This window comes from Rhinatrema bivittatum, chromosome 3 (genome assembly GCF_901001135.1).
Source record: "Rhinatrema bivittatum chromosome 3, aRhiBiv1.1, whole genome shotgun sequence".
In the NCBI taxonomy this organism is placed as follows: domain Eukaryota; kingdom Metazoa; phylum Chordata; class Amphibia; order Gymnophiona; family Rhinatrematidae; genus Rhinatrema; species Rhinatrema bivittatum.
In genome coordinates, this window is record NC_042617.1 from 98,784,607 (window position 1) to 98,806,848 (window position 22,242).

Consider the following 22,242-nt stretch of genomic DNA (forward strand, 5'->3'; position numbering starts at 1 on the left):
AGGTTCTCTTTTTGGTGCTGGTGAGGAGAATTGCCTTAGGAACTAGCATGACTAAGCAGGTTTGTGACAGTGAGCACAGAGGGTGAGAGGGAGTATAATTGTTAAATCACAAGAGGATATTTAGAAATTGCAAGAGGACCTTGCAAAACTAGGAGACTGAGCATGCAAATGGCAAATGAAATTTAATGTGGACAAGTACAATGTGATACAATTAGGGAAGAGTATCCCAAATTATAGCTACATAATGCAAAGTTCCATATTAGGAGTCACCATTCTAGAAGTTATTGTTGATATGTTGAAATCTTCAGCTCAGTGTGTAGCAGCATCCAAGAAAGCAAATAGAATGCTAGGGATTATTAGGAAAGGAATGTAGAATAAAACAGAGAATATCATAATGCCTTTATATCGCTCCATGCTGTGACTTCATCTTGAGTATTGGTGATAAAGGTGATGGAGCAATTCCCCTATGAAGAAAGGCTAAAGGGGTTAAGACTTTTCAGCTTGGAGAAGAGATAGCTGAGGGGAGATATGAAAGAAGACTATACAATAATGAGTAGAATGGAACAAGTAAACTTTAATCGGTTGTTTACTCTTTCAAAGAGTACAAAGACTAGGGGACATACAATGAAGTTACTAGATATATTTAAAATTAAAAAGAGAAAATATTTTTTTTACTCAAAAGCACAATTAAGCTCTGGAATTCGTTGCCAGAGAATGTAGTGAAAGCTATTAGTGCAGTTATTTTCAAAAAAGGTTTGGATAAGTTCCTGGAGGAAAAGTCCATAAACCATTAGTAAGGTGGTATTGGAGAAATCCACTACTTATCCCTGGGATAAGCAACTTGGAATCTATCGGTCCCTTGGGATCCTGCCAGGTACTTATAACCTGGATTAACCACTGTTGGAAACAGGATACTGAGCTTCAGGGACCTTTTGTCTGACCCAGTATGGCAAGTCTTATGTACTTATGTGGGATAATATGAATAATGAGGTAGGGCAGTATCAGCCTTTGAGGGTTTTATAAACCAGAGCCACATTTTTAAATTTGATATGGAGAGAGTGTCAGGAGTTTTTAGAACGGGCGTGATACTTTCAATTTTATTTACATTCAGTCTAAGCTCCAGATTTAGCTGCTGAAGGGAAGAACTCAAGAGTGACCTTTAAGTGTAAATGACTGAAGTCTTTTTAGCCAGTTGTTTGTGGGTTTATTTTCAGGTTTTTTTGGCATAGCCAGTCAGATAATCGTTCTTAAGCAGTTGTTTGATTTGTTAATTTCTTTGTTGGGAGTTGGGCCAAAAGGAATCAGAAGCTGAATATCATCCCTGATTAGTTTGCCTGGGAGGTGGGCTTGTAAATATTGAAGAGAACTGATGATGATAGGATGGATCCTTGCAGTACTCTGAAAGAGAGGGGAAGGTGAGATATTGCTGATCCAAGTGAGACAAGTCTGAATTCGATATCAAGAAAGGATGTGAAACAGGCTAGTGTGGATTAGTCAGACACTGATCCCTGAAGAACTAACCAATCTGGCAGTTGGTGTTTTACATCCATTGTTGACACCATTCAAAACTTAGGGATACTAATTGAATCCCAACCATCTTCTAAACTGCAGTTGAATGCTGTCAAAAAAAAATCTGCATTTTTTTTAAATTTAGGCTGATAAGAACACTGTGGTACATTCTGCCTCAAAGAGCGTTTTTCATATAGTTGTTCAGGCTTTCATCTTAACAACTGTGGATTATTGTAATTGCTATTATGTAGGCTTGCCAAAATATTACAGCTTCTACAAAATGCCGCAGCATGATTAATTGTTTCTTGTTCTGTTAAGGATCATATTACTCCTGACTTAAAAATAATGGCACTGGTTGCCTAGTGTGCAACCTGTTGTTTTTAAAATGCTCACCCTTGTTTATATTGCTCTTCAGTGGGAGGATCCCACCTACCTTGCAGCTACTCTTGTTAAAAATATACCACGTCAGTCACCGAGTTCAGCAGAAAGGCACCTGTTGAATGTTCCCTCTTTTAAAGAATTTAATCTTCATGTTACTTGTAGCCGTACTTTTTTTAATAGTGGAGCAAGTTATATGGAGCACTTTGCCTCTTGAGCTTCGGGCAATAGATTTTCAGGAAAGCTAAAAGTCCAACTATTTTAAATAGCTTTTTTGTTATGGCTAGCGTCAGTCTCGAGCAAGCATTCGAGGCTTGGCATAGCAGGGCTCTCTAGGTGGACGAGAAGTGAGGTATGCCCTTGCGGTGGTGAAGACGGACCAAGTCTCAGCCACTCCGCCAACCTACACGCCCTGGGAGACCACCATACTATGGTGGTCTCTGAACGGTCCTCCGACCGTTCCCAGCCCATTCGGACCTGCCGCAACGAGCTGCAGAGGTGGCAGGCCGGACGGATGTCAGGAAGGCACAGGACTGAGCAGTCAAAGCAAGGTCTTGGAATTTGGAGCAAGGCACAAGTGGAGTTCAGGATGAAGACAGGAACAAGAGGGATGAGCTGGACCCTCAGGTGCCCTACACAGCCCACCGTAAACGGGTGGACCCAATGGGCTGGTCGCGGACCACGAGAAGAGCGGGAGAAGCTCAGAAAGTCACTTAGCAAAGGGTAATGGAAACCCCTCGGATCCTCCAGAGTCGGAACTAGGCAAGGCAACGAGGAATCTGAAGACTCAGAACACAGGAGGAGACTCTCGGAGGCATGGGTCCCACATTCTGGCGTCTGGACCAGACACATCAGGAACACTGGAACACACAGGAAGTCCATGGGAGACATAGCCTAGGTGGACTAGCCTCTTGCCGAAGCAAGGACTGAGAGAAGAGAAAGTCCTTTTATAGGACAAGAAACAAGCAACTCCCTGGGAGGAGTTCAGATGGACCACACCTGGCTGGCCCTATAACTGGAGAGAAGAGCTGCAGGCCGACCCCTAGGGAGAAGAGCGGGGCCCAAACCAGGAAGTCCAGGCGAAGACTGAAGCAGGCCTCAGGCAGGCCCCAAGGACATCAAAGGCCTCCCAGGCCATAGAGCAAAACCTGGGCAACCAGATCAGGCAAGGCCCCGGCTTTGGAGCAGCCTCCAGAAAAAGGTGAGAGGCCTCCCATAGCTCCAGCTACGGGAGGTATCGTAACATTTTTCTTGATGATTTTATGTATATTCTCCTTTTAATATGCATTTATGAGATGTTTTAAATGTTTTATTATTTTATTGAATTATGTCTTGTTTGTATTGCATTGTTTGACTAGTTTTGTTTTAATTTAAATTTTTATGTTTACATGTAAAACACTTAGCATCATTTTTTTATAATAGAGGTATATAAAATCTTTTATTAAATAAATAATGGTGCTAGACCTGCTAGTCCTAGGTTGTTTAAGTGAATGGTTAAGACCTCTATCATATCATCATAGTGGTCTCTTCTGCAAACTGAAGAGTCCTAATCTGCTTAGTGTTTCTTTATAAGGAAGTCATTCCATCCCTTTTATCATTTTAGTTACGCTTCTCTGTATCTTTCCTAGTTTCTCTATATACCTTTATTGAGATGGGGTGACCAGAACCTTGGTGGCACCATGGATCAACAGACATTATAATATTCTTCATTTTATTTTATTTCCTTTCCAAATACTTACTAACATTCTATTTCCTTTCTGAGAGCCTCCATAAACAGAGCTCTGGATTTCTAATGTATTATCCACAATGGCTCTAATATACTTTCCCTGTGTGGTGACTCCTAATACAGAACCCATCATTGTGTAGCTATGGTTAGGATTATTTTTCCATATGTCCACCACTTTGCATTTGTCCACATTAAATTTCATCTTCCATTTAGATGCCAGGTACAGCAGTCTCTCAAGCACATCCTACCGTTTTTCACAATCCATTTATGTTTTAACAATTCTGAATAATTTTGGGGTGGATTTTAAAAGGTTCACGTGGTTCTCGACACGCACACATGGACGCGCCGATTTTATAACATGCGTGTATTGCCGCATGCATGTTACAATATCCGTGCGCGTATGCACGCCCGATTTTATAATTGATGCACGCATGTATGGGCGGGTATTTGCCATGCATGCAAAGGGGAGGATTTTTAGAAAACACATGCAGCGACGCAGCTAGGCCTTTCCCAGTTCCCTCCCACTCCGCTCCAATTAAGGAGCGGACTGGGAGGGAACTTTCCTAACCCTAACCCTACCCTCCCTCCCTCTTCCCGTCTCCTCCTCAACCCCTAACCTAACCCTATCTAGCCCCTAATTTTTTATTTTACTACATACTGCTCTTCTGGAGCAGAAATATTTTCTGCGTGCCGGCCAGCTGCCAGCGCACGCTTCCCCAGGACAGCGTCTAATGGCCTGTCCAGTCCCGCCCCTCCCTGCCTAGACCACACCCCCGGCCCACCCCTTTTACTTGGCCCGGCATTTCTGCACATAAAGGAGGTTATGCACATGGCTGGGTCCTTTGTAAAATGCGTACGTCGCGCGCAGGGCCCAGCCATGCATGTTAGTCTCCCCTCCCCCGATTTTTACACATGTGAGCCTTTTAAAATTGGCCCGTTTATGTTTTCTGCAGATTTGATCACTTCACTCATTTTTTCTTTTTCCAAACCATTTTTGAATAAGCTAAACAGTACTGGTCCCAGTACAGAACCCTTGGGCTCTCCACTATTATTCTTTCTCTATTGGAAAATCATTTAGTCCTACTCTCTGTTTCCAATCTTTCAACCAATTGCTAATCCTCAATAGGACATTGTCTCCTACTTCATTACTTTTTAATTTCCTGAGGAGTATCTCGAAAGGGACTTTGTCAAATGCCTTCTGAAAATCTAGATATACATATTGACCAGCTCACCCTTACCCACATGTTTATTAACCCCCTTCAAAAAATATCTAACAGATTGTAACACAAGACTCTATGTTGGCTCTTCCCCAGTAGCCCAGGTCTATTCATATGCTAAGTAATTTTGTCTTTAGGAATCACTTCTACCATTTTGTCTGGCACCAATTTCAGAATCATTGGTTTATAGTTTCCCAGGTTGGATCTCTTTTTAAAAACTGGCATTCATTGGCCATTCTCCAGTTTTGAGACATTGTCGCTGATTTTAATGATAGGTTATTAATTTCATATTTGAGTTCTTTCAGAACTTGGGTGAATACCATCCATTACTTCACCTTTATTATCTGAAAGAATGACTTCAGAGAGTATCATCTCAATAGAGGAAGCTTCCAGTACAAAGTTACATTTAAAAATCTCATTAAGAGTCATTCAAGGTTTTCATCTGAAGAGTGAAAAATAGTTTGACCCAACAGTAAATTGAGAACTGATAACTAAGAAATCAGTATACTGATCTGTGTGGCAACATGCAAACCTAGCCCAGAAAGCAACGGTTCATGTAAATGGCTAAGGAGATTTAAAGAGGCATTGTGGCCAGTAGGAGATTTCCCCTCCCCCCAACAAGTGTCAATAAAAGTCCTTGGTGGCCTTAATGGCCCCAACACCTACACTCCTTTACCCCTTGCAGGGTGAAAAATTCAATTAGAGCCCTGAGTCAAGATCCTTGTCCCCAAAAATCATAGAAACTCCAATTAGGGGGTTGCCCCCCAAGCTCCCAACAGCTTATGCGGTAGCTGCAGTGATTTTCCATCACTTGCACCTTTCCATGGAGAAGGTGCAAGTGATCCCCACTTGCACTTTCTCCATCCATGCTCAGTTCTAAAATGGTGCTGTTCACCTCAGGACCTCCTTCGCATGTGTCAAAGCAGGTCCTGTGTCCAGCTGGTGCCGTTTTCAATCCAGGCACAGAATGGGCAGGAGCAATTGGGGGCCATTCCTGCCCCTTCTAGACCCCCCCCCCCTATCAGGTAAGACTCCTAATTGATGTTTCTAGGATTCTGGGGGCAAGGGGACAGGGCTTTCATGGAGATTTATCTTTGACTTTTTTTGACCCATAAGGGACATGCAATGTTTGTGGTGGGAGAGAGGGTCCACTAAAAGTCACCAGGTACTTTTAGTGACTCTTGTAAGAGTGGGGGAACATCACACTGGCCATGAGGCTCCTTTAAATCTCCACAGAGGTTTATGTGAACAGCTACTTCTGGGTCCAACAGGTAAAATAAATATACCTCTTGTAGTTTTTTTGTTTTGTTTTGTTTTGATTTTTTGCAAAAAGGGGCAGCAAATTCTTTTTTGTGTGCCCATTTCCATAAAACGAATTGTTTTGCATGATTTGGCATTGTAGCAGCTCAATAATGTGCCATTTGAATAAACTTTGGCACAAAAGTTTCCTACTATGAATCATATTTCTGTGTAATATTTTCACAAAATATTTGTAAAAATGTCATGCAAAATTCCCACGCTTTTGAGTTTTTGCACATTTGCAGGTGTTTTGTGAAATTTTTCACATGAAAAACATTGTCAAAAAAGAAGTTCTCAGATGACCTCTCAGATGAAACTCACTCCAAGATGAGATTTGTGCAATGTTCTCTCCACCTAGCTTGATGGACTCTCTACCTGGGTAACAACAAGCTAGGTGGAGAGAACATTGTACAAATCTCATCTTGGAGTGAGTTTCCTCACTCCGTTGGTCATCAAATCTTCACAAGAGACCACTGTTCTGTTCGTACGTCTCACGTTGAATGTGAAAGTGGCCCCTAACCCCCTACACTAATACTTAAACCTCACCTCGAGTTACTGGGTGGGCCTAACATAGGGATACAAATACCTGTCTAGGGAGGAGACACTATGGCAAGGCTCGTGTTCTCGTTCTCTCTCTCTCTCTCTCTCTCTCTCTCTCTCTCTCTCTCTCTCTCTCTGCAATATACTGGCAATGTAGCCCAAATTGGGCTAATAGCACAACTTGCAATAACAGCCTTTCACATAGCTGATTTGCGATACACATGTAATGAGATTGTTATCTCAATTTGTACAATTTCATTTTATAGCAATAAATGTTAGAATTTTAATGCATTCATGAACCTTTAAAAGTTAAGGTTGACCAGGCCCCGTCTACAAGATCAGATGCTGAGCCCCCATGCAAGATGGGGTTGGTGAACTGGCCATGCTAAGAATAAAATATTTACATTACATGATTTTACTATGCAATTTCAAATTTGCATCAATACATTTGTTGCTGCCTTATCTTCTGTTTTTCTCTTTTTTCTTTGCATTAAATCAAAAGTATTAGAAAGCTGGCCAATAGGTTAACTACATTGTTGTGAATTAGCAGTAATTTTATGATTTGTCTCAGTTTGCTTTTAATATTTTCTTATGTCTTCTGTAATTACATACCTAAGGGACAATGTTGTTTTAAATAAATCTCTAGTTGAGGAGTCTTTCATTTCTTCTACAACCTGTAAGAATATTTAGTTGAGATCTTAACTCATTTTTATGCATGGTATAATGGGCTATCAAATTACTTGATGTGTGAAAATATTGTTTTACATATTTTATATCACTTTTTAAAGGAAACAATGCAATTGCAAGCTGTGTAGAAATGATCAGATCTGTAATCTACTGTAGCATTTAAAATGGTCTACTGAGCATCATTATTGAAAACAGAAAAAAATATATTGCTTGCCTAATGATGTTTTTTATAGCTTTCAGTTGCTACATAGACTGAGGAAAATTTTCAAAATACTTGGGAACAACAGAAATAATGCACAAAGAAAAACAATATTTGTCTGTTAGTGCTGTACATGTAAACCAAACAGAATTTTCAGTGAAGTAGGGAGTAAGATGACCACTGCAAGCTGACATGTTTTTGAGCTTTTACAGAAGCACATTGATTTTTCTGAGTAACAAACTGCTTTGTTTTTTGATATGGTGAAAAGGAAAAGGAAAAGCAGGTTATTTCTATCAGTAGACCTTCTATCCAGTGTGCTGTTGTAAAACCTTATGTCACTGGTAGGGATTGTAAAGTTGCATAGTTGGTTTGGATGGGAGACTAGATAGGCTAAAATGGTCTTTTTCTGCCAACATGTTTCTGTGTAAACAAAGCAAAGGTCACAGTTTGGGTCATCTCAGTTCACAGGTTCTTCATGAGAATCAACCATCCAAGAGAATAAGAAAGCAACTGGATTCATAATAGCTGTAGACGAGAGAGTATGGTTCCCAGTGTGGCAGGAAGCTATAGGACAGTGGTTCCCAACTCTATCCTGGGGACCCCCCAAGCCAGTCAGGTTTTCAGGATATCCACAATGAATATGCATGAGAGAAAATGTGCATGTTATGGAGGCAGTGCATGCACATTTTCTCTCATGCATATTCATTGTGGATATCCTGAAAACCTGACTGGCTGGTGGCTCCCCAGGGCATGTTTAGGAACCACTGGTGTAGGAGGAGGTGGCTTGACAGGACTTCTGACTGACTGGAGTGTCTTTTCACTGTTTCCTTCAGTCATAGTTGCTCCAGTTCTGAAAGCAGAAGTTCTGCTGGTGGTTCGAGTAGCAGTAACACACATTTGTCAGCAGTTAGAGTAGCTATGTCTATAGAGATGCCCTTAGTTGCCAAAAGGGAGGCTCCAGTGGATCAGCAATGTACTGAAGGAATCACTTTTTGAAATGCTTTAGTGCAAAAGTAGGCAATTCTGGTCCTAGAGTAGCACAAACAGGTCTGGTTTTCAGGATATCCACAATCAACATGCATGAGGTCTCGCATAGGAGGCTTGTGAATAAAATGAGAAGCTTGGGAGTGAGTGCCAAGGTGGTGGTATGGATTACAAACCTGTTGACCGATAGGAGAGAATGAATAAATGGAACATACTTTGAAGAGAGAGCCGTGCTAAGTGGAGTGCCACAAGGATCACTGTTGGGACCAGTTCTATTCAACATCTTTGTTAGCAACACTGCGGAAGAGATAGAAGGTAACGTATGTCTATTTGCAGATGATACTAAGATCTGCAACAGAGTGGACATGCTTGAAGGAGTAGAGAGAATGAAAAAAGATTTAAGAAAGCTGGAAGAGAGGTCAAAGACTTGACAACTGGGATTTAATGCCAAGAAGTGCAGAGTCTTGCATCTGGGATGCGGTAATCGAAAGTAGTTGTATGCAATGAGAGGTGAAGGACTGATGTACATGGACCAAGAGAGGGATCTTGGGGTGATAATGTCTGGGGATCTGAAGATGGCGAAGCAATGTGACAAGGCAATAGCTAAAGCCAGAAGAATGCTGGGCTACGTAGAGAGTAAGAAAAAGGAGATGATGATGATGCCCTTGTACAGATCCTTGATGAAGCCTCATCTGGAGTATTGTGTTCAGTTCCAAAGCCTGTATCTCAAAAAAGATAGAGACAGGATGGAGGCGATCCAGAGAAGGGTGATGAAAATGGTGTGGTGTCTATATCAGAAGACCTATGAGTAGAGGCTGAAGGGTCTGAATATTTATACCCTGGAAGAAAGGAGATGCAGGAGAGATATAATACAGACCTTCAGATACCTAAAATGTTTCAATGATGTATGGTCTTTGAACCTTTTCCATTGGAAAGAAAACAATAGAACTAGGGGTCACAAAATGAAACTCCAGGGGGGATGACTCAGAACCAACAGCAGGAAATATTTCTTCACGGAGATGGTGGTGGAGGTCTGGAATGCCCTTCTAGAGGAGGCGGTGAAGAAGAAAACAATCAAAAAATTCAAAGAGGCATGGGATAAACACTGTGAATCTCTAAAAGCTAGAAGATGAAAATAAAGATAAACATGCATGGGGGTAACTTGCTGGTACGGTGGTTAGTACACTTAACAGAAGGCATGGGGATTACTACCCTTAATCAATAAGCCTTTATGTTTTGATGCAACTGCAACATTGTTCCCTACTTAAACAGCAGGGTGATAAGAGGAATTTGATTCAGATGACAACTGAAGGCCCCGACTTTCATGGTCTGGGATACTGTTACAAGGACATAAGGAAAAAGCACATGACTGCTTCTATGGCCAAGTCCTAAAAGAAACGAAAAAAGCATGCATAAGGGTAACTTGCTGGTGCAGCGGCGCCGGTTACACCCTTAACCGAATAAACCTTGATATTTTTCATGCAACTCCAACATTGCTCTCTGCTTCAATGGCAGGGGAAAAGGGGAATTGGATTTAGACAGTGACCATCGAGGGTCCCGACCTTTACAGTCTGTAGAACTGATGAGCATAGGATAACCAGCATGGTGCAGCAGTTACTACCCTCAATAGAAGCATGGGATTACAACCCTTAGCCAATAAGTCTTGATGTTTTGATGCAACTGCAACATTGCTCTCTGCTTTGAAGGAGGGGAATGGGGGCTGAAAGGAAAGAGAAATTTAGATTCAGTCTAGGGTACTGATGCTCAGACAAGGAAAAAACACAGGACTGCTTTTATGGCCAAGTCCATAAGCAAAGTACGTCAAGCAAAACTGACTGACACATGGGGGTAACCTGCACTGTGCAACAGATACTACCATGGGAAGCTTGCAGGGCAGACTGGATGGACCATTGGTGCTTTTCTGCCATCATTTCTGTGTTTTTATATGAGATATATTTTCATACACCAGAGAAAGTGCATGCAAATATACATGGGTTTTTTTTGGGGGGAGGGGTGGATGTTTCTTGCTCGCTCCTGTGTTGACAGTGCTGGCCTGACACCAGAATGATCTGCATTAATGGCCTCAGAGCCCCTCATCATCGGTGCCATGAGCCCTGAAAAGACCCACAACTTTTGCACCCTGCTCAATCCCAAAATTACAATGGATCCAGAATCCATCCCGGTATGCGCACAGATAAACTTTTTTGGAGGGTGTAACTTGTCCAGGCAAACTTATATGCATATTTTTTAAAATTTAAAATATTTGCATTAAGTTCCAACTTTGCTCCAACTCCACCTCTGAAATACTTCTTGCCAGTTCATGTAAAAGCATAACCTGGTTACGTGCCTACTTTCACAAGCATTAGAGCCCCGAGTTATTTTCTAACAGTCATTTACACACCTTAAACCATGGTTTTATGCATGTAAATGACTTAGAAAATTCAGCTTTTATAGTATACCAAGTTTAAAGTGAGGCATTCATTCTGAATTAAGAGTGAAACTCCAAGTTTTATTTTAGTGCACTATGTATTACCGCACCCACCTCCACCCTACCCGCAACTAAGCATTTGACAGAGAACATATTTTGTTTTTTCTGCTTTGCTTGTAATGGGGATAAGGATAACAAGATTCAAATTATGAAGCCATTTCAGTTTCTGACTCTATGAAATTGGCATCAGCTTAGGAGTTATTATCACTCTTGGGTAACTGTTGAAAATTACAAATGTCATGTTGTGATGTAAGTAAATATTGTAATATACAAAGAAGAGTAAAAAAAAAGTGCATCCTGAGTGAAACGCATTGCCTGGGATACAGCAGGCAATGTGTGTTCAAGTTTTGCTAAAGTCCCATTTAACAGAACAGTTCATTTGTTTGACTAGCCAAAAGCGCTCATACATACAGAGTAATGATGGCAGACGGGGTTCATCTAGTCTGTCCAGCAAGCTGCTTATGTTGTAACTGCCACTCTGTTCAGGTTACCCCCATCCCTTCTGTTAAGGGTAGTAACTGCCTCCCCATGAAGGATACCCCCATGCCTTCTGTTAAGGGTAGTAACTGCCTCCCCATGAAGGATACTCCTATGCCTTCTGTTAAGGGTAGTAACTGCCTCTCCATGAAGGATACCCCCATGCCTTCTGTTAAGGGTAATAACTGCCTCTCCATGAAGGATACCCCCATACCTTCTGTTAAGGGTAGTAACTGCCTCTCCATGAAGGATACCCCCATGCCTTCTGTTAAGGGTAGTAACTGCCTCTCCATGAAGGATACCCCCATGCCTTCTGTTAAGGGTAGTAACTGCCTCTCCATGAAGGATACCCCCATGCCTTCTGTTAAGGGTAGTAACTGCCTCTCCATGAAGGATACCCCCATGCCTTCTGTTAAGGGTAGTAACTGCTTCCCCATGCAGGGTATCCCCATGCCTTCTGTTAAGGGTAGTAACTGCCTCCCCATGCAGGGTATCCCCATGCCTTCTGTTAAGGGTAGTAACTGCCTCCCCATGCAGGGTATCCCCATGCCTTCTGTTAAGGGTAGTAACTGCCTCCCCATGCAGGGTATCCCCATGCCTTCTGTTAAGGGTAGTAACTGCTTCCCCATGCAGGGTATCCCCATGCCTTCTGTTAAGGGTAGTAACTGCCTCCCCATGCAGGGTATCCCTATGCCTTCTGTTAAGGGTAGTAACTGCCTCCCCATGCAGGGTATCCCCATGCCTTCTGTTAAGGGTAGTAACCCATGCCTTCTGTTAAGGGTAGTAACTGCTTCCCCATGCAGGATACCCCCATGCCTTCTGTTAAGGGTAGTAACTGCCTCCCCATGTAGGGTTTCCCCATGCTTTCTGTTAAGGGTAGTAACTGCTTCCCCATGCAGGATACCCCCATGCCTTCTGTTAAGGGTAGTAACTGCCTCCCCATGTAGGTTTTCCCCATGCCTTCTGTTAAGGGTAGTAACTGCCTCCCCATGCAGGGTATCCCGATGCCTTCTGTTAAGAGTAGTAACTACCGATCCATGCAGTTTACTCCATGCACCCTTTTCTTCATCTCTAGCCTCTAGGAATCTGCTGTGTTTATCCTATTCTCTGAATTCATTTACTGTTTTTGTCCTCACCACCTCCTCTGGAAGAGCATTCCAGGCATCCACCACTCTCCATGAAGAAATATTTCCTGATGTTGGTTTTGAGTTGTCCACCCTGAAGTTTCATTTTGTGACCTCTATTTCTACAGTTTATTTTCCAATGGAAAAGGTTTGAAGATGTGAACCATTAAAACCTTTCAGGTATCTGAAGGTTTGCACCTTCTCTATTCCAGTATGTACATATTTAGATCCTTCAGCCTCTCCTCATAAATCTTCCGATACAGACTCCGCACCATTTTGGTCACCCTTCTTTGGACCACCTCCATTCTGTCTCTATCCTTTTTGAGATACGGGCTCTGGAATTGAACAGTACTGCAGGTGAAGCCTCACCAAGGACCTGTACAAGGGCATTGTCACCTCCTTTTTCTTACTGGTTATTCCTCTCTCTAAACAGCTCAGCATCCTTCTAGCTTTCACTATCAGCTTATCAATTTGCTTCACTGCTTTCAGATCACCAGACACTATTACCCCAAGGTCCCTCTCCTGGTCCTTGTACATTAGTCCTTCATCCATATCGCTTACAGCTCTTTTGGATTACTGCACCCCAGGTGCATGACTCTGCACTTCTTGGCACTGAATTCCAACTGTTAAATCTTCAACTGCTCGTCAAGCTTTCTTAAATCAATTTTCATTCTCTTTACTACAGGCGTGTCCATTCTTTTGCAGATCTTAAATATCATCCACAAATAGACAAACTTTACCTTCTATCCCTTCTGCAATGTCATTCCCGAAGATATTGAAATGAACCGGACACACAACCAAATCCTTGTGGCACTCTCAAAACTTCACTAAATTTCAAAATGGAAAATAAAAAGGGATATGCAGAAGGTAAACTCTGCATTCAATATAGTAGAAATCCTCTTCTAAACAACAAAAGAAACTACTAAGAAAAGAGAGGTTTACAGGGATCTGATTATATTCCTCCTCTATCCCAGCTACAGGATCCTTGCTGAGGAGTCCTAGGCTTGCAATTTTAAGGGCGGAAATCCTTGGTTGTAAAATTAGACTGCAGCAAGTGGAACCCTTACACCTACATTTCAGTGAATAAATTATGTTGTAATTTGGAGCAACTGTGTGGGGACAAGTTCTAAAAACTCCTACATTATCACTGTTAAAATATAAGACCAGTTCAAAACATGTGAATAAATTGTTCTGAGCAAAGTGCTCAATATAAGTTCACAAAATTATATTTCATGCTACAAAATCTATTCCTTTGTCTATTTTGTACTGTATCAGATTTGCAGAACATGTCTACACATCTGTGTACATTTATACATTGTTCCTGTCTTTAAAATATATTTAAGCCATATTTGAGCATCGAATAGCCTCCCAGTGGAGGTGGTGGAAACAAAACAGTATCAGAATTCAAGAAAGCATGGCATAAATATAGTGGATCTGGGAATGAGTGATGTGAATTATACAGCTAAATTAGTTGGTGTTGTGACCATCGGTCGCAGATGGCCGCGACCGACTCAACACATGTCATGTGTTGCCCTGCTCTCTCCAGGTCAACTCGCAGCTGGGGCTAGCCGCTACCGCCGCATACATCCAGGTTCTCAAGATGCCTCGTGGTGGCTGGATGCTGCCAACCACCACGCCGACTCCAAGCCTTCCTAGGCGCATGTGCGTGCCACCAGGCCTACCTTTAAAGGCCCAATGGTGGGAACCTCAAGGGCGTCCCCAACTGATGACATCACAAGGTTGGGATTCATAAGCATCTCCCTTGGCCCATGCTAGTCGACTTGGCAACGAGTTCCTACTGGTACTTGCTCCTGTCTCCTCGGACCCATGGTTCCTTCCTTGGATCTACCTGCGGCTCTGGACTCTGGTTCGGGCACCCACTCCTCAGGGACCTGCTCGCGCTCCAGTTGGAAACCTCATCTCCAGGCTTCCCCGCTCCTCGGGGTAACCCTTGAGCCTCCCAGAGGTCCTGCCTGCCGGCTTCCCTGCTCCTTGGGGATTGCCCCTCAAACTTTTGTAAGAGGCAGTCTTTTCACAGCACTCGGGTCGGTTTCTTCTCTCACCGCTCCCCCAGAGATAGTAACAGTTTCAATAATAATTCTAGATTTCTCAGAAACTCTGCTAAACCCTCTGAAACCTGGTCCCTGCTTTACCATTTCCCTATAAGTGCTTGCTGAAATTTAGCGGTGTTAGCGTGTGTGGAAACCAGGGGTGATTCCCACAGGCCTGGAGACAAACTCGTCTGATTCCAGCATTTATTAAAACAGCATATCTTTCTTACAGATTCATACATGCCCAATAGTAGACCCGTCTTCCCTTCAGAACAGTGCACTCTCTTTACTTACAATTCAGTACTGTTTCCCTCAGTACTCACAGTTCAGCTTCATCTCAGCTCAGTATTTGGACAGTGTTACGTTACAGGAGCTGCCTTCCTCCTGAAGACCTGGGCCTGGTCTGGTTATCCCCACCTGGATCCTAGCACTTATTCCCCAGTCTCTGGATATGCCCCGCAGGATCCCATCCATGGAACATACTCTCCTTAAGGAATTTAAGATGGACCAGGCGTCTAGCCTGGTCTTGCACAGGTAAATAGAGGAACACTAGGGAAACTGCCTCATATACCGCTCCCCTCAGCTTGGACCCATTGGGCCAAGCATCCCTACTCCCTCCTGGATCCCATACAGGAGAGTCAAAGACATCCCATTCCCCTTTCTCTAGCTTCCCACTAGATACGCTTGATAATAAGGACTTAGTGACATACTCTCCCCCAACTTTTAGGGTTACCCTTGACAGTGTCATGAACACCACCCAGTGTGCCATTCATGCAGTGCACATCCCCAGTCTTTTAACTAAGTCCTTTGCTGGCTTCAGGTTTGAATTCCACCCCAATGAAGCTTTATGGATCAACTGGGGAACCACCAGTGCTGGTTCCTCTATAGCCAGCTGCGCCAGCTTCCTGGCATCAGGTATCTCTGATGTAGAGCCCCTCCTTGCTCCTCTGTATCCTCAGTTGCTGGAGGCTCCACAGCGTCTCCCTCTGGGCTCTCCACAATTTCCTCTTCTGTTCACTCTGCAGACTCCGACTGGGCTCTTTGCAGTTTCTTCTTTAGTAAACTCTGCAGTGCCTCCCTCTGGACTCTCTGAAGTTTCCACTTCTGTGCACTCTGGCCACTCGCTCACACTGGTTGCTGGCTCCTCTGCAGCCTCACTTGCTGGGGTCTCCGCAACATCATCCTCTGGGCTCTCTATGGCTTCTCTCACTTGCCTTTCCATGACTTCTCTCTCTGGGCTTCTTATGGGAGTTGTCTCCGGACTCCCAGTAGTGTTTGGGCACTACAGGGTCCTCAAAAGAACGTCCTGTAATGCCAACTTCCAACTTCCCAATATTTCTCCCTCCTGGGCAGCCTATATTGCCTTCCTCAGGGTTCTTCACAGCTCCCTTCTCTGGGCTTCTCACAGAAGCATTCTCTGGATTCCCGTTAGTGTTTGGGCACTCTACAGAGTCTTTCTCAGGACCACCTATAGTGCCAATCTCAGACTGTTGCCACATCTGTCAGCTCACTGGACCTCTCTGCCAGCCACTCATCCAACTCCTCCATGAGCTGTTGGTACTCATTGTCCAGCCAGTCTAGGCATTCACTCTCTTGCCTGGCCTGGACGCTTGGGAGTCGGTTCCCTCGCTCGATTACTCTGGCTGGCCTTTCCAGCTGCCAAACCTCGAGCCTCAGGTCCTCCCTCTGACCCAGTCCTTGGACTGAGGAATTCCCACTACACAGAAATACATGCTGTTTTTCCTTCCAGCCCTCTGGCTGCTTTTGTTTCACTGGTTGTTACAGTACCCTGACTGCTTCACTACAGATTTTCTTGTGGCTGCACACCTTCCCTGTCGAGTGGCTTGCTCCCTGGAAGAGGGCCCTGCCCTGTTTCCTTTCACCACACTCACAGCCCACTCGAGCAGCTTTTCCAGGGCCACACCCTATTCATCAAAGCCCAACTGCACCAGTGTTCCTTCCTCTTTTTTCAAGGAAAAAAAAAGGCCTGCATAAGCAGCATTGACTAAATCACTTTTAATCCCTATCTACCTCCTGCCAGGCTTCACCCGTTAGCCAGTACAAACCTACCACTTCCTGACTGTCCCTGCAATCAGGCCCACTCAGTTTGCTCTCTACCTGAAACTTTTAAACTTTGTTTTGTTTTTTTCCCTTCAATGCAGCTTCTGAGCCACACCTTTTCACACCCCTGCACTTTACTACTACTCTACTCTACACCCTGCTCTGTACACCCCTGCACTCTACACTTTGTTTTATTTATTTATTTATTTAAGGTTTTTTTATACCGGCATTCATGAACTCGTTCACATCATGTCGGTTTACAGAAAACAGGGGTGCGGATAATACAACCAAAAAACATAAATAACGTGATGAAGAGAAGCAGTTACAATTAACAAGGGCTAATGAACTGGGAATGTAAGAAATAGAAAGAGATAGAGGAGAATAATTATATACAAAAGTTCAATATAAATATGGTGTCTCATATGTACAGTCTCTGAGTAGAGAGTTTGTTTATGGTGCATCTTAGGTAGAGTTCGAGAAGGCTTGCCTGAAAAGCCATGTCTTGAGTCTTTTCCTAAAGGTTAGGAGACATGGTTCGTTTCTGAGTTCTGGAGGGATGGAGTTCCATAACTGTGGGCCTGCGGTGGAAAGGGCTCGGTCTCTTAAGGTGCTGTGATTAGTGGTTTTCGTGGGTGGAACAATGAGGCATCCTCTGTAGGCTTCCCTGGTCGGTCTTGTGGATTTGTGGAAGCGGGGAGGAATTTGTAGATCGATTGTGGTATGTTGGTGAATGATTTTGTATATCAAGGTGATGGATTTATAAATGACTCTGAAATGAATTGGTAACCAGTGGAGGTCTTGTAGCACTGGGGAGATATGGTCTCTTTTCTTAATGTTTGTCAGTAGACGGGCTGCTGCGTTTTGGACCATTTGGAGCGGTTTTGTGTATGAGGAGGGGAGGCCAAGTAAAGTGGAGCAGCAGTAGTCCAATTTTGAGAAAATGAGGGCTTGGAGGATGGTTCTGTGCTACATTTAGAACAGGTCCTCTTTATAACTCTTTCTGTACTCCAAACGGACACTTTATTGGAAACTATTTTTTTTTTCCTTTCTGTGCAAAGCTTTAGAAAAAAATCCCATGCATGACACCATATGTGGGAACAAGTGGTGATTCCCACAGGCCGGGAAACAAACTAGTCTGATTCCAGCCTTTATTAAAACAGCATATCTATATTACAGCTTCACGCATACACAACTGTAGACTGTCTTCCCTTTAGAACAGTGTACTCTCTTTTCTTACAATTTAGCACTGCTTCCCTCAGTACTTACAATTCAGCTTCATCTCAGCTCGGTGTTTGGACAGTTACGTTACAGGAGCTGCCTTCTTCCTAGAGACCTGGGCTTGGTCTGGTTATTCTCACCTGGATCCCAGCTCTTATTCCCCAGTCCCTGGTTATACCATTTGAGCCCCAACTGCTCCTTGTGTTCCCACCATAGAGCATACTCTCCTTAAGGAATTTAAGGTAGATCAGGCATCTAGCCTGGTCTTGCATAGGTAAATAGGGGAACCCTAGGGGCACTGCCTCACAGTATGGCACACTTCTTCCTCCCCCTCTCTTACTGTCTTCCATGCCCTCAATTCATCTCTCTAACTCATTCCCCTACTCTTTCACTCCTTCTTTCCCTTTTACTCACTCTCCTACCTCTTTCATTCCTCTCACCCCTTCTCTACCTTTACCTCTCTCTCCTCCTCCTTCCATCTCTCATCCCTTCCTCCTCTCTTCTCTCTCACTCCCCTCTTCCCCTTCCCCTTCCCCCTCACTCTCTCACTCCCACCTCCCTTAGCTCTCACACATCCCATGCATCATCTTGATCTTAAGACAATGGGGTCCAGCCTCCCTGTCAGCGGTGCAGGTCAGTCACTTTCTGTTTTGTTGATGGGGACTGGCATCCCGATCAGTGGCTCAATTCAGCAGCGCAGGTCTGCCAGTTTCTCTTCTGCTGATAGTGTTTGGGTAACCTAGCCAGTCTTTTTGCTGCCACCGATATTGCACATAATAAAAAAAAAGAAACTTTCTCTGCAGGCTGGATCCCACCACAGGAAGGCAAAGGATGGCTGGCCAGAAAAACAAGGTTACGCCCATAAGCTTTAGTTTGTGGACCCTGCCTTAAATGCTCAAACAAGTTAGAGCAAATGGTTGATGTACATTAGGTTCCCCATGCATGCAGCATGGTATTACTGTCTAAACCAGACACTTTATTAAAGTACATATTAAAATCTGTGCATTATTTGTCATGGAAAAGGGGCAAATAATGATTACATACTATTCATGAAGCCCTTCTAATTTAAAATATGTTGCATACATATGCAAGAACCAGGAAAAAAGATGATAAATACATATTCAAATTGTTTTAATTTACAAAATATTACAATACTATATTACAGAAAATGTGTACCATGTTATCTAATGTCATTACTGGTATATTTATTACTTATGGATATTATTATAAAAAATAAGGATGTAAATTATCTTTCAAGCCAAGTCAATGTTTTTATAACCTGGCTTGTTAAAACAAAATTAAATTTAATAATACAACTGCCAACATCCAATAAACTTGTTTAAGAAATGCAGAGGTTAAGAAAATATCTAGCTTACAATAGCATTTGCACTATAAATTTTTTAGTACTATATTTGCACGTTTTTAATAATTAATTACTTCCAATACTTCTTAAGCTGTTGGGAAAAGACTTCAGGTTTCCTGACTTACCTTAAAGTTGATGCATGACTTGCATCAAAACCAAGGTCACAGTTAGGACAAAAAAAAAAAAGTTTTAATGTACTTTAGACAATGAAGGTAAGCACCTTTGCTTCCACCTGCTAAAGTAAAAGCCCTCTTCAGATGTTCACTGCATATTAAAAATAAATGCTTAAAGATGAACAGAATGCACGCTCGTTCAGGCTGAGAAATATAACAATTTGCTATGTAAGGTGTGTTCTCACACGGTCTGGTGACTCCCAAGGAACATTCATTCAAAACGGCAGCTACCAGCAAGTAAGCACAGAGATCATCAACCCTGGTTCTTCTCTCACTGAGCATTTGGCAGCCTGCAGGCTATAGCAGACTGATAGCTACATTCCAGTCCTGGTCAGTTGGCTGAGATACTGTATACCACTGCCATGCTCTGTAACTTACAGCTCTTTCACTTCATTCCCAACTCAAGGACTTCAAAGGGTTTCTTTTCAATAGGGTGCCTAACAAGAAAAGTTGATGGCATGCTTTTCAGCCAACACAAAACAAATTTATTTTCATAGGCATGGTACCCTTACAAACTGGGTATGATTATCGGCTTGCTAAGGTGGCTACGAGTACACATGCGCGCTTACACCTTCTTAACAGTGGCATAAAGCATGCACGTTAGTGGCAGGTCAACTGTGTATGCACTTTTTTGAAAATAAAATGTTGAGAAAATTGTCAGAAGGATAATGCACAAAAAATTAACATATACATGCGTAAGTAGCCTGCATTTATGTATAAGCAATTTTATAAACATGGAAAGCATATGCATATTTTCAGTTTCGCATGCACATTTAGCTGCGTATAAAAGGGGCAATCTAAGGGTGTTCCTGGCTGGGGCTAAGAGGTACGCACCAAAGTTTATACTTTATAAGAGATTTATGTGAATATATTGAGCAATTTATTCTCACAATTTTAACCTGCTAATTAAATAGCTTTTCCGCCAAGCCTTCCCTTAAGTTCTAATATATCAACATACTTCTCAAACAGACTCAGCCCAATTGGCTAGACTCTCGGTCCAGCCCCAGTATATACATATGTACTCTACCTCTAGTTTTTGCTATCCTTTTACTTCCTGGCTACTCTAGCCCTCAAGTTTAATCTCCCTGTTATATGTAACTGTGCTTTGGCCTTCCTGTTATATGGTTATATAGTTAATCCCTATGTTCCATGTAAACCGGTTTGATATGAATATGGTCATGAAGATCGGTATAGAAAATGTCAAATAAATAAATAAAATAAGTGATATCAGCTTGTCTCTATTTTTTGGGTGGGACTTCTGGGTGAACTACTAGGAAGGTCTCAGTGAACTGGAGATGGAGTGGGTGAACTAGCAGGGCGATCAGCAAACTGGTGATTTCAAGTCCTTGTGCATATCTTAAAATACCTCTCTCTCTATGTATAAATCAAGGTTTTACGCGTACATGTCAGTTTTCTTTGTGCATAAACTATACGTGCTTATGTTTACACAATAGGTAAAGTATGTGCTTTCAATGCAATGAAAATATTCACACAGACTGAAACACAAGCACGTACTTTCAGAGCTGAACTACATGGTATGTAGGACCTCTTGGGCAGGAAAACTCCTCCTATACTTGGATTTCAAACTCACTTTGAGCTCAGATTTCCAAAGAAAAGATTTTCCAAAGGCACCCTACACGTTCAATCCTTGAAACAGGCACATCTCTCCTCCACCCGAGACCGTGCCATCTCTATTGCCGGGCCCGTTCTCTGGAATACACTACCTGTCCACATGCGACTTGAACCCTGTGCATTTAAATTCAAAAAGAAATTAAAAACTCTCCTGTTCAACCATGCTTACACAGAATAACTCCCTCCACTCCCCCTCGCAGTCCCCTTTCAGGTAACCTCCTTATTAAGGAGACTTTCATTGTAAATTGTTTTGGTTATTACCTTCTTGTTCTCCTATCCTTCCTACTGCCTTTCTGTTCTTCCCCCCGCCCAGTTACATTCCCCTGTTGCAATGTATTTTCCAATCTTTCAGTTACTATGTGAACCGGTATGATGTCCCCACAAATACCGGTATATAAAAGTTTCTAAATAAATAAATAAATAATTAAATCTAAAATCCAAATGGGTCTGCATTAATGGTCACACATTTAAACATGCATTATTTTACTGTATGTTAAGTAATGAGTTGATTTGCATGATTTTGCATCTCACTACCTATTTTGCATAGATTCTGTGGTTATGGCCATGAAAGGAAATTAACACATTAAAAATACTGTTAATGCATGTTAGTGCTTGTGAAAATGTCACTGCTTTTTAGTGCACGAGTACCTTAAACAGTTATCCAGTATTAGCTAGGGAATAGCTTCTTGAAGAGTTTGATTTCCAAGGCATTCTATAACAGTCTAGAATTTTATGTCAAAAGAACGCATATTGGGCCGGATTTTAATACCTACGCGCAAACCGGTGCGCACCAATGTACGCTCGATTTTATAACATGTGCACACGGTTATAAAATCCGGGGTCAGCGCGCACATGGGGGTGCACAATAGTGCATCTTGCATGCGCCGAGCCCTTGGGGTGCCCTGTTGGCTTTTCCCGTTCCCTCCAAGGCCGCTCCGAAATCACCCCCCAGCCCTACCTAACCCCCCCAACCTTTATTTTATAAGTTGCGCCTGCCTCTGGGCAGGCGTAGGTTGCGCGCACCGGCCAACGGCCAACACCGCTGTGCCTGGAGGCTCCGGCCCCGCCTCCGGACCGCCCCACCCATTTTTTCAAGCCTCGGGACATACGCGCGTT

The 22,242-nt window shown here is 42.9% G+C and overlaps 1 protein-coding gene across 7 annotated transcripts in view; it reads right to left on the reverse strand.

Moving 5' to 3' along the window:
- The window catches only part of PAK5 (p21 (RAC1) activated kinase 5), a 261,295-nt gene that overhangs the window by 162,303 nt on the left and 76,750 nt on the right, over positions 1 to 22,242 (reverse strand). The window contains exon 1 of one of the 7 annotated variants that reach the window (XM_029593514.1): positions 19,447 to 19,754. The exons of 5 other annotated variants lie outside the window; for them this stretch is intronic. The gene's annotated coding sequence lies outside the window, so the exon portion shown is untranslated. Of the gene's footprint in view, positions 1 to 19,446; positions 19,755 to 22,242 lie in introns of those variants that run through there. One more of the 7 variants, XM_029593516.1, reaches the window with a different exon arrangement.